Source organism: Protopterus annectens, chromosome 10.part0 (genome assembly GCF_019279795.1).
Source record: "Protopterus annectens isolate FY-2018-M chromosome 10.part0, PAN1.0, whole genome shotgun sequence".
Taxonomy (NCBI): domain Eukaryota; kingdom Metazoa; phylum Chordata; order Ceratodontiformes; family Protopteridae; genus Protopterus; species Protopterus annectens.
In genome coordinates, this window is record NC_056744.1 from 1,181,577,614 (window position 1) to 1,181,591,658 (window position 14,045).

General features: G+C 40.5%; 1 protein-coding gene across 1 annotated transcript in view; it reads right to left on the minus strand.

Annotated features, from left to right (window-relative positions):
* LOC122813553 (riboflavin-binding protein-like) overlaps positions 1–3,579 on the minus strand; it is a 169,190-nt gene extending 165,611 nt beyond the window's left edge. Inside the window, exon 1 of the mRNA XM_044085934.1 lies at positions 3,561–3,579. The gene's annotated coding sequence lies outside the window, so the exon portion shown is untranslated. The remainder of the gene's footprint in view (positions 1–3,560) is intronic.
* Between the last annotated feature and the right edge of the window lie 10,466 nt (positions 3,580–14,045).

The following is a 14,045-nucleotide window of genomic DNA, read 5'->3' on the forward strand; positions in this document are numbered from 1 at the left end:
AAATTAACAAGGCTTTCCAAACTGGAAGTAAGACTATCTGGTAGGACTATTTATCATTCATGCTAATTTCCACACATTTTCCAACATGTTACTTTGATGGGGTAGAGGGATAACAGAGGCTTATCAGGAAAAGAGTAACTGTAGCCTTCTGAATTGATTACACAGAGAAATTTTCTAAATAAACTAAGGAATATATAAAGAACAGGGAAGCGGTGCAGACACTAGGCAGTGTGTGAAGAGGCAGGACACAAACGCTAATGATAAACGTCTTTTAAATCACAGAGTAGCTGAGTTTAGAAGGTATTGAACAGATTGACAAGGGCCATTCCAGTTTAATAGTGACAATGATCAGGACCTGGAAGGCAGAATGTTCCTGTTAAATGAGGGCCCAATGCCCACAGGATTAATGTTGATCTGCAGAAAACTGAAGAAGGGCAAATGACAGTTCAAATCCAAGGATTGCAAAGTAATGCTTTGTGGGGCTCATAAAGTGTCAAACATCTTACTAGTTGGACTTCAGTATTGCATAAAGCAGTAACAAAAACATCAGACCATTATCTGAGATGACAGAGAATGAAGTAGCATAATACGGAAGCTAAAGCAAGTTCCCCTTCTGCTCAAGATTCCTTATGGCTGCTCCCTGAACATACAATACCACCTAATTATTCAGTGAACATGTTTTGTGTTAACTACAAAACATATCTCTTTTTTTATTTGTTTTACAGGTAGCTAATCTGGATAAAAACAATAGAAAGAAACGTGTCTGTTTAACTTACTACTTGTTCACATGTGTACATTCCTGCGGTTTTGGTAATGTATTCTGGTTTTGGTGAAAGTAATTTTATGTGCTGGTCTACAACTATGAGTATGTGTCTTACCTTTAAGAGCTGAATTCCGCAAATATAATCAGTTAGGATATAAATTATGAGGAAAATGTACTAGCGGTAGACTGCCAAGATGTTTGTTGTTGATTGTTATATTGAGTGGCTTGGTGCAAAGATACAACAAGCACAGGACTTATAAATAAATGGTCCACCTACTAGATAAACAATGCTTCCTCCAGAAACATGGAACTTATAAATAAATGGTCCACCTAATAGATAAACAATGCTTCCTCCAGAAACATGGAACTTATAAATAAATGGTCCACCTAAAAATAAACAATGCTTCCTCCCCCTGCTGTAGTTGTCATATGCGTTCCCTATACATTCTAGAATTCGTAATTTTGTTTTATTCCTATTCATCCTGTTCACTGCCTGGGAGAACAGCCTTATGTCATTGCCAAACTATTCTTTATTTCTCAACTTCCTTGGGAAAGTTGTAGTGTGTAGTCACAACTACTCCCATGAAAAAGTATCACATCATCACTGACTCACCTTCCCTCTGTCTTCATACTGTAAAGCTGTTGTGGCAGGCATTTTCTTTCTTTGAGTTTATTATTTCCTTTGAGGTACTTAAATGTTTATTTCATGGCCTCTAACTTCCTCCTTTCCTCCAGGTTATCATTCAAGCTCTGTTCAGATGTATTTTATTATTGCAAGATGAATTTTATATTTCCCTTCTAGTCCAAAGAAAAAAAAAATCTGTCTGGTCGATATTTTTAGGATTGTAATCAGGAACATATAAAGATATATGGATTCGTATCACTTCACTGAAAGACCATTTCACTGACACCCATTTCACTGAGACCAAATCACCTAAAGTTCATTTCACTGAAAGTTCATTTCACCTGAAACTCATTTCCCTAACAAGTAGTATTGTAAGGCAAGTCAAAGGTATATGTCCTTTTTTCCACTGTAGTGTGATCCTGTTGTTAGTATATATAGTTATGGGGTGTGGCCCCCACTTAATTTGTTTTTCTGTTGTCTGGTTTTGTTTTGCATTATTTCATAAAACCCAACTAGGTGGGGGGCTATGCCACCCACATGCCCCAATGTGGGGGCTGTGCCCCCCAACTATATATACTTAATTTGGTTTTCTGTTGTCTGGTTTTGTTTTGCATTATTTGGTAAAACCCAACTAGGTGGGGGGCTGTGCCCCCACACCCCCCAACTATATATACTAACATCAGGATCACACTACAGTGGGGAAAAGGACATATACCTTTGAGTTTCCTTAGAGTACTACTTGTCAGTGAAATGAGTTTTAGGTGAAATGAACTTTAGGTGATTTGATCTCAGTGAAATGGGTGTCAGCGAAATGGTCTTTCAGTGAAGTGATACGAATCCATAAATATATATATATATATATATATATATATATATATATATATATATATATATATATATATATATATATATATATATATATATATATATATATATATATATTCCATATAATGTACCTTTATTAAGTAAAACAAAAATTCTTTTTCTTAGTTTATGAGTTTGAAAAATATATGATTTTCATTTAGTTTATGTGGAAATAGTCTCTTTTTAGCTTTTTTTTTAATTCTCTCTGTTTTGCAAACAGATCTAAATATTCACATACAGTATTAGGGAAGTTTTCAACAATATACATATTTTACAAACACCCAGTTTAAGCCACACGTAAAAGTCAAAATAAATAATGTTTTCCAAGATGAAAAACTGTATATATATATATATATATATATATATATATATATATATATATATATATATATATATATATATTCTTCAGCATAATCAAAAAGTCTTAATCATCTGGTTAAGCACGTTACATAAATGGTAAGACTCTTATTCATATGAGACAGCACATGTTAGGCAAATATAAGCTGCATTATCTTATGGATACTAAATATTTAGAATGAACTCTTTCTTAAAATAATATAAAATGGAACATTTCTATATATAATAAATAATGGTAACTTTCAGGGCTTCGCAAAATGCTTTATATAGCCGTACAAAAATAGACATATGAACATACATTATTTATTGTTATGAATTTAAAGTACCTTTCTTTGCAAATAAATTGCTTATTGCATATTATAAATATGTATATGTATTATTTCGTCCAGGTAGTTTACTACAGAAGATTAAGCCTAATGCATGCTGATGTGCTTTATCCAGTGGTCCTGGTTTTGATTCTCAATGTTTGCTTTCCTCTTGTGTATAACTGTAAACATTATGCTTAACTAAAAAGTGCTCATAGGTTACCTCTGAGAAGAGGAAGTTAAGGTTAATATACAAATAAAATGATAAAATAAAATTATTCTTTGTAACTGTTTAGTAATAGTGGAAATCACATTTTGAGCTTTGAGAGCTGTGCCATAAACATTTTATTTCCACAAATTCCCAATTCCTATTAAAAATTAAAGGAACAGTATTATCAGTGCTAAAATATTGTCAGTGAATGGAGGAGGTCCACTTCTGCAGTCAGCCATACACCTGCATTCATTTATTTTATTTGGTTGGGTTAATTCTTCTGTTAATATTTAATACATAATTGCAAATAAACATTTTAAATTATACTCATGTCTAACTTATTTTTACATTATGATTTTATAAATAAATTGAGCTGTACTGCTTAAACTAAGCTGTTAAACTTACAGAAAATTATTCCAAAGTGAATTCCTTACCTTTTTTTCTGTCCAAGTTGCACTAACTGTTTATCAAGAGTAAAGGCTGCTGACCTCCTCTGCCAGACGTTTTATATCAGTGCACATTATTTTTTACGTAATCTCAGCAAATGCTCTTCTCTGATTTGTCCTGTTTGCCAGAAGATCTCCTTGACCTTCTGGTAAGCTAACATTGCTTAACTGGTAAAGCTAAACTAGCATTGCTGAGCTATGGATTTTTTGCTCTTTGTAGGCTAAATGCTAGCAGCTCCTTTTTATAACAACTCCGCACCACAAAGTGCTGCAGGCAGGACTGCACTATTTTTATTGTTGCTATTTACTTCAAACACTATTACAATGCAGTTGTCCATTTTAAATAAGTATTTATTTTCAACTTCAACACAGCTGTTGTGGAAAGAACTGCTGAACTATTTCCATAGTAGTTCTCCTATTCGTAGGAAAACCATATGTTTTTTTTTCTTTAATTTCTGGGGCTCTATGGACTACACCATTTGCTGTCAGGTATCACTTTCTTTTGTGAAGTTAAGTAGTACATTTAAAAATAAAAAAAAGAAATTGAAAAAATGTATAAATAAAGTCATAAATAAATGGATTTGAAATTGCATTGCTTTCACAATGCAAAATCACTTATTAATTCATCCTACAGTACTTATTTAATTTGTTGCCATTGTAGGCTAACTGTCTCTTTAAATCTTTGATGTAATCACAACATTATTAACATTCTGATGGAAGACACTTGAGCTAACAGTTTGCCTTTTTTGTTCCTTTTTTACAAAAATGTAGCAGAATTTTGATGTAAATGAAATGTTAAAATAAAGAGATTTAAGGTAATTTTTTCAGGTAATGACCTCATATTAAAGTAAATGACAAATCATTCATCTATAAATATCTGGTTGCATAAAAATGAAAAAAAGAAACATTTACTGAAAATGCAGCTTCATCAGAATTTCTATATATGATACTAAGTTTAAAAAAAAACAATCCCCGGGATTCATGAAGCTTGTGCCAGGTGCAGGCATAGCGTTGGCGATCTAACACCAAATATGGCCACTGAGTGATTCAGGTACGAGCTGTTTCCACATGCACTACCTGCGTATGCTACGCCCGCACAGCTCCCGGTGCCTGTATGCTAATCACCCCATGTGCAGCAGTGTAGCATGCAAATGAAGATATATAGCGATTCAGGAAGTGGTGTAGGCATAGTGTAAGCATACAGAAATGTAAACCGAAAAAAATGGTTTACATTTTTGCAAACATAAAATCGGAGCCATGAGAGCCGACCAAACCCATGTATTATAATGTTAATATATGCCAATGGCTAAATATATAGCCATTGGCATAAAAAAAACATGTACAAATTATAAAATTAACATTAACTATATATAGTCGCACTATCGCGACGTGGAAGCGCAGGGCAGTGGTGCGCAAAGGGGATCGCAAGGAATATATAAAAATATAGAATAAAACTGCAATGAAACACATATCACGATTTCCCCATAATAGTCAATGGCAGGCATGCTACACCATACTCATGGCTCAAGGGTTGCTAAGGGGCAGTGACAGTATTATGCGTAGTAGCTAGGAATTAGTAGGCAATGCCATGCAAATGAGAGGAGTAATAGTGAATCGCAGATTTCCCGCTGGTGTAAGGATAGCACAAAACAGAGCAGCATTATAACACCAAGGTGAGCCCTTGAGATAAAAATGACATCAAGAGAGGGGTGCGTCGCCATTGCTGTAAGCACATTGGAGCATTGCTAAACCGGTCTGCCCCTAGCTAGGCAAAGCTGCAGGATAGGGGTGTGCTGAATTGCCCATAGCTATGCTTAGCGGAGAGTACACAATGGTAACTGAGTATGCATGTGGAGTATGCATGTGAACGGAGATGAAAACGCACATAAACCTGGTAAACGGGTATGTGTGTCGTGCATTGCAGCTGAAACAGGAAGGATATAGGAAAGAAATAAGAAAATGCTGCAACAGTGAAATTGGAGTACAAATGTCTAATTAACACCTAGGAGCCTACAGTGGGCCATTGACAACAGCTAACAAGGCTGCAAGCAGCTATTTGCAGAATAGGGAAAGGGAGGGGCTGTACTGCAAAGAAAACAGCAAAGTGTCAAAGCAGAACAAAAGCAATATGCAGTATATCAGCTACAAGGCACAATCCTCCATGATTGGGTAGGGAAAGTACAAAACAAGAAAGACGGCAGGTGGATGCATGCCTGATAATGGGAGGGGATCCAGGTCTAAAAGTGAATTAAAGGGCAACAGAGTAATCAAGGCAGGCAAGTAGATCTCCACAGTAAAGACCCCACACTTGCAGTACTCATTGCAAAACCCATAATTAAGACATGCAGCAGCTGGAATAGTTCATACACACCCACTTACATCAGCAACATCCATAGCACAATACTATAAAGTTTGAAAGCACCTCACACACATTTGTGTATTCCCATACACTCTGCACCAGTGGTGTATACAGACAGGGAACTTTTAGTATGTACATGTTAGGGGCTGCCATAGCTTTGATCCACCAGCATGTGTTGGAGACTGAATGTGGTGTGGAGGATGATGCACACGACCACCTCAGGCACCAGAGGAGGAGGAGAGTGTTCAGACCCAGGGTAACCTACCAGGGGCTACATGATCTGGAGATAGTAGAGCGTTACAAGGTGGACAGGAACATCCTACAGCAACCTGTGGAGCTGTGCCAGCCACACTTCACAGCCAGAACAGAGGGGAACACATTCCAGTGGATATGAAGGTATGTGTAAGCCTGAGAATACTAGCTGCAGGTACCTTTCAAAGACCAACTGGGGATATCATGGGGATCTCACAGGCATCAGCATCCAGGGTACTACACCAGTTCCTGGATGCCATGTTACCACATGCCAATGAGTACATATACTTCCCCCGAACGCAGGAGGAGTTGGCCAGCAATATGCGTCTCTTCCACCATGTGGCAGAATACCCGGAGGTACTGGGTGCAATAGACTGCACGCACATGCACATCAAGTCACCACCTGGTGAGCAGGGAAGGTGCTACATAAACTGCAAGGGATACCCCTCCATCAACTTCCAGATCATGTGCAATGCCCAGGGCATTATCATGGATGTGTGTGCTGGCAACCCTGGAAGCTATCACAACTCCCACATCTGGCATGCCTCACAGCTCATAGGTTCATAGGTTCATAGATTAGTACTAGGCTAACTGCCCTTGCAAGCCATTTTAAGCCTAGCCAATTATCCCCTGTGAGATTCAAACCCTGTACCTTGTGTTTGTAAGGCAAACACTTTAACCATTAGGCCACCCTCCCAACCCCTAGGGGTTATTTGCCAGGGGGGACATCCCAAATGGCCACCTGGTGGGGGATGCTGGCTATGCACTGGGACCATGGATGATGACTCCAATCAGAAATGCACACACAACCATGCAGGAACGCCATAATGAGGCACACGCACAAACCAGAATCATCATAGAGCGTGTGTTTGGGATGCTGAAATCACTGTTCCATTGCTAGGACATATCTGGTGGAGCCTTACAGTACTCTCCAGGCACGTGTGCCCACATCTTCATAGTGTGTGCCATGCTACACAACATGGTCCTGCGGAAACAGCTGCAGCAGGGACAGAATGGTGAAGGCCCTCACAGCCCACCACCATTCCCAAGGGCCCCACAGGCACAGAGGTGCTCAGACCATGAACACCCTGAGCCAGCCCCAGTAGGCAGACAGAGGCATGCCTAGTATGACCATGCCTTGGCAAAGAGGGAACGTATAACACACACACTGACAGTGTAGGCACCTAGGGACTGGCACCCTTCTCCACCTGCACACACACAGTAAAAATGAATGGCACACACACAAGACTACCTGTAAATTGTCATGTATAGGCAGTCTTCTGTGTGCATCCAACATAGGCAGCCCACAACTATTGCACACACAACAGCCAGTGGCACAAGGTAAGTCAACACCTGAACAGTAAACATATGCAGATACTGTATGTATAGATTCATAGGTAGGTACTTGGCCAACTGCCAGAGGCCATTCATAAGGCCAGCCAAAACGTGTCAGCGTTTGCCACCTCATTGAGTCATTAACCATCCCTCTGTGGAGCAGAGCCAATGATGGGATCCCTGGGGTGCATCTACTGTTCCCCATCCATCCTTCAAGGTTTCTATTGCAGAGTGTTAGTGAGGGGCTCTGTAAAATGTAGATAGGGATGTTGTTCCAAAATATGGGGAGTGTCTGTGACAGGAAGTTATCCCTCCAGTATCTTCCGGTTATTGTTGTGGCAAGGTCTGCTCACTACAGTGGGTGGCTCACTGTGACATGGATTCCCATAGGTGGAGCATATCCATCAAGCCAGAGTTCGACATGGCTGTGTTGGTCAGTGGAGATCATCTCTGGGTAAACGAGATGCTGCTGAGTAAAGCAGGAGTGTATCTAGTCCAGCTGCATAGGCCATATGTTGGAGGCCAGTATTCCCCTTGGTGAGGTGCATCTGTGGACCCCCCAGCTGTTGGACATGTAGTCTGAGGTACATCCCACATGGATTATTATATCCTATGATCGGACTGATGAGTGATGAGTAAAGGGGCACTATAACTCCAGTATGTCTAGATGGGAATCCTTTAGTAGTCAGATGGCCTACATAGAAGGATGTCCTAACTACTGTGGAGATATGATTGTCACAGGGGAGATCACTATCTACCTTAGTCCCCAGATACCCTATTACCTCATCTGTATTAAAGTGGCTGCCACTCATGTGTTAATATGTGGGTGCCAATTCCACAATGGAATGACCATGCAGTTATTGGCACTTGGCTGGAGGCCATGTCAGTGGCACCCTGTGACATTCTCTGTGAGGCCCCCTGAGGGATGTCTGTGTCAGCTGGACTATCAGTCATGGCTCCCAGTTTGTAGTCATTGCCAAACATGTTCTGCTGTAGTCCACCTGTGTTTGCCTGTACATCTGAGATGTATATGCCAAACAGTATGGCTCCCAGGACTGAGTCCTGTGGGACACCAGTTGTGACTGTTCAAGAGTTGGACCTGGAGACCGCTAGTCGTACCATGTGGGTTGTGTGTGTAAGCCTGTCGGCAACCCAACCTGTGATGTATGGGTGAATGTACAGAATGGTATGTTTATCAATAATACCTGAGTGGGGCATGGTGTCAAAAGCCTTGGTGAGGTCCAGGAAGTATGTGTAAACCACCTCCCCTGTCATCTAACATCCTGGTGACTGTATGTAAGACATAAAACAGGTTCAGTAGGTATGAACTGCAGTCAACCAAGCTGACCTGGGTTGGGTCACGTGTCAGAAGGTTACCAATGTCATTGTTAATGAGTGCCATGAAGGATGTGAACCATACCATTTCAGACCAGGCTAGTCAGGCTTATGGGGTGGTAGTTACCATGGTCAGTTGTGATTTCCCCATGATGGAGTGGAATAACCATTGCCAGGATCCATTGTATGGGCATGTAGCCTGTGGAGAGGCTGAGGTAGGAATCCATAATTAGGTAGGGGGCAGGTTGTCATGTACAGTTTGCAAGACACAGTCTGGATCAACATCTGCCTCCATTGACGCTGTGTTCTGCTGTTAGAGAGGGCCATTTCCACCTGTGTGTCTTGGATGGTTGGGATTCTGTACCTTACAAGTAGTGTTGTGGGCTCTTTAGGGGGTGAAGTATGCACCGCATGTATCTGCAAGGATGTTGGCGATATCAGTAGGGCCAGCATATTTTGCGCTATATTTCATTGGCACAGTGCAAATCTGTGTGTCACCATGTAGATCCTTGACATAGCCAAAGAAGGCTTTGTGGTTATCTTTTGAATCCTTGCATATTCTCCTGCTGATGTTAGCCTTGGATAATGTCATGAGGGACCTACGTATCATACTAATAGTGGTCACGGATGTCAGCCCTTCGTGGGATTTACTGTGTGTCTGGAACACTGTCCTACGTCTGCAGTATAGCCTGTTTATTTCAGAGGTCCACCAGACCGGTGTCCTTGTCTAGGAGGAGTGAGTCTTGGTTTACCAGTGATGGCACGATCCATACATCCATGTAGGTGCTTATAGACTACATTTATATATATGTCTGTATCTGGAGCAGTGTTTCCCCTTAGCATGGGGGCTGTGAAACCCCCACCCCTGTCACTAGTAGTGTAAATTTAGCTATAGAAAAGGTATACACTGTGGTATCGTTGGGTGGGGGAGATGCTAGGGTGTGGAAACAGTGAATAGTTCATGGTCAGATCTAACCAGTGACTGGTAAACCTCCACTGTGGTGCACCTGTTGCCCATGTTGGTGATGACCACATCTAGTAGCTTCCACCCCACGTTAGGGAGGTTACCACCTGATACAGGGCATATGAGGTGATACATTCCAGGAAGCGCTGGCCCCGGAAGTGAGTACCAGAGTATGTGTCCCAGTTAATGGTATGGTAGTTGACATCGACCAATGCCAGGGTGTGTGTTAGGACTGTCATGTTTTCCACTGTCTCCAGGTAGGTGGAGTGGATGTCCTGGGTCATGGAGGGTGATCCATAGCAGGCCACATTCAACATTGTTGTTGTGGCTGATGTTAGCTACACATGGATGATCACAGAGGTATCTTGCTGCCCCACTAACCTGGAGGTGTAGGTATCCCTGATGAATATTGATACAGCCCCTCCATGTCTGTCAGTCCATGTTCTGTGGCTGAATGTGTGGTATGGGTTGTAGTCTGGTAGTGCTGGTGTGCTATCAGGAGCCTTAAGACAGAGTGCAGTTAATGCACAGATGTTGATGTTGTCCATCCTGACGAGTGCTGTGAGTGCATGCATGTTGTGATCTCAACCCTGGTGTTGAGTAGCATAAACCACATTGAATCTGCTATTGTACTGTTTACGGCGCTGGTATTCACCTTTGGGACTCTCCTAAATAAAGCACCATGGAGGTGCCAATAGCCTTAGCCAGTATTCCAAAGTGTAAGGCAGACACATACGCTAGTATGGTATCATTGCATACATGTTCCCCATCTGTGCTTGATTGTCATCTCCCCTGTAGGTAACCTAGTGGTAAGCAATAGAAAGCCTTAACCTTATACAAGTCTTCTAGCTTACAAGATAGGCATTTAGAGTTACTAAGTATCAGTGTCTGTATGTTCATGCTGTACTCAACTGTTTCCTGACTATATGGTGAGTTCACACTGTATATTGTGATCTGAAGGTCTGTTTATTCGCATGTTATGGCTGTGATGGCCTGCACGTTAGAGGTGCACAGATAGCTTACTATCTATCTGCCCAAGGGCAATTAGAAGCATAGCAACAGTGTGCTGGCCTTCCCCGCACCATTGATGAAGTAACTGAGCCTCTGTCAAGCATAGCCAATGAAGCAATTCCAGGCAGAGTTGCAGGAAGCTGTGGAAGACTGGGGTTGTGGAGGGTGAAAGGGGAACTTCGTGATCTAAAGAGGGCATGTTAATGCGGCAATTCAACACCATTCAATTCCCCCAACAGGTCTTGCAGCTATCAAACTGGACAGGCTCCCCCACCCCCTGGCTGTATGGTTCTGGGACACATAATCCCAGGGGTGTATAGTCTGTTACCCATTCACACAACAAGGTTTCCCTTGAAGTGTGTCAGTGAGGGGCTATGCCTAATGTAGTTAGGAATGTAATGTATTGTCTCACAGTACATTTGTTATATGTTGTTATGTCATGAGTACGTGAAGCTCAGTGAGTTAGGGGGCTACCGCCCTTTGCTTAGCCTAACTTACACATAGAAATTGTCTAAATAGGAAATAGGTGGAAGCAACGTTAATGTCAACAGTGTAATGGTTACAGCATCCACATAGTATCTGTGCATTCGAGGTTACAATCCCGATAAAGGCAGGGATGTTTATCATGTGCAAAAGTATACCTTAACCACAGCTTGCAGATATAGGTAGTAATCATCTGTATAATAAACATTCGAATCACCCATATAAACCCATGTGTGCAGGAGAATACAGTCAACAGAGAATGCAATGTCATGACAGCACATAGTGAGATGTTATGTCACTGACAGGTATATATCCAGAGTAGTTAGCGGATGTGGCCATGTTTGCACGCACAGGTTATACGTCACAATGTTTGTTTAACTGTGCTTAACCGCTGCTATAATGTCACACAAACACTGTTAAACATGCTTACAACTGGGTAAATGAGCCTTACTCTGCAGTAAAAACATTTGTAAAGCATTACAGGTGTCGAACCCTGGACCACTATAGGCATGGGACATACCACTAAGCCATCCGAGGTTTACACATCTTTCATGGTCCTGAGACTACACCTTATACCATATGCATTTAACTGTAATGATCACAAATGGGACAGTGGTCTTCTGAACATAAGTACAGTACATTGTAATGTACTGTAGTTTGTGAACCAACACATTCCAGTTTACAGATGTATTACTGTTACAAACTAATACGAAATATATATATATATATATATATATATATATATATATATATATATATATATATATATATATATATATATCAGTGATGTCTGCACACATGTATATATATATATATATATATATATATATATATACACACACACACACACACACACACACATATATTATACAGTTACAGCAATAGCCATATATATAAGGATCTATGAACACACTTCGTGACACAGAAGCACTCCAAAGGAATTGGAGTGTACACAAAACACATGCAGCTGTGGTATCATAACAATTAATATTAACCTAAGTCACCATAGAAGGGGTGGTTGTTGTGTATGTGAAGATTGGGGTGGGGGAGGAATGATGGTTAATGCAATCATGCCTCAAGGAGGGCCTGGGTCAGATATCCAATAAGTGAACTGGAGGGGCATACATGGAGTATGGGGACAATATAAAAAGGACACAAAGCAAGAACCATACTCATTCGTAATACACCCTGTCATGTGACATTGCAACACCTACTTCCACAAACATATGAACATTAACATATATCAGACATATGTACACCAACTGATTGTCACATATGTTGTCAGTCGTGAGGAATGTCTGTAGTACAATGTATATTCTAAATACCATAACATTCGAGCATATCTCAATTGCCATAGTGGTAAGGTCAGTGACTGTGGTGTTCATGGTCCTGGGTTCAAGACCTGCAAGGGCTGTTAGGTTATTTTGAGGGCCAAAATAGGGGCTTTTGGATGCAGGTGGATTAAAGCACTCTAAAGCAGTTGTAAGCGGGTCTCCATGTGTTTGCGCAACGGTGAGCGGCACTGCTACATGGTAAACAGAGAAGCGCTTCACATGTTTGACCTTTGCTTAACGTCATGCAGACCACGGGCAAACCTGCTCACAACCGCATAAATGTGCGTTATTCACACTTTCACTACCAGTACCTGCTCTGAGAGGTAAAATAATAACACCTTCCAGGAGTAGAACCCTCAACCATGTACTCCATCCTCCAATTAACCTAACACTAAGCTACCTGGGATGTACCTGTGTATTCAGACAGGTTAAAACACAAAAGGGAGGAATGTGTTGAAATAGGACAACCCGCCATGTACCCAATTATAGGCGTATGCTCATATATATATATATATATATATATATATATATATATATATATAGAGAGAGAGAGAGATAGACAGATACATAGAGACATATCCATATATACAGGTCTACATGTATATGTAGATATATAGATAGGTTAGAAACATCTATACATCTATGGAGGTACAGATAAACGTATGCAATAATGTATATATTTATATACATATATATGTATATATATATATATATATATATATATATATATATATATATATATATATATATATACACATACATACATATCTGTAGACAGCATCCAAAGTGGTCATATCTGAGTATAACATGGAGCAATCACACATTCGCCCCAAACAATATGAACATAACATAGGAAGAGCATATGCCAATAAGCTATTACAAATATGTTCTATGGACACAGTCACCAACACAACTGCATTGACTGCAAATATCCATGACAGAATTACACAGACAGCTTTCATTTTGCAAATATTTATTACATTCCGATGTATTGCTAAAAGGATTCAAGGACTAACAGTACCTGCATGCTATACAGGAAGCATTTAATAGTGCCTTAATGAATCAGCCTGCATTTACCATAGTATTAGTCCACTAAGGGATAGATGTTCACATAGGGAAAGAACACCCACACACATATAGACATTGTATAAAAGGGGTTCCTACACACTTGCATGTGCTATGTACATCCACCATCTACCCCACAACCGAAATAATTACATCAATACATACTGCCATACCATAACCAATTATGCAACTGCTGGGCAACATCTGCTGAAACCTTAACATACCTGGACACAGACACACTAACATGGCACTTTGTGAAATAGTTGCCATTATACAATTGAGCAGCTGCTGATGTAACAGGGTTTGTATGAACTAATCCCGTTTCAGAGGGTTGAA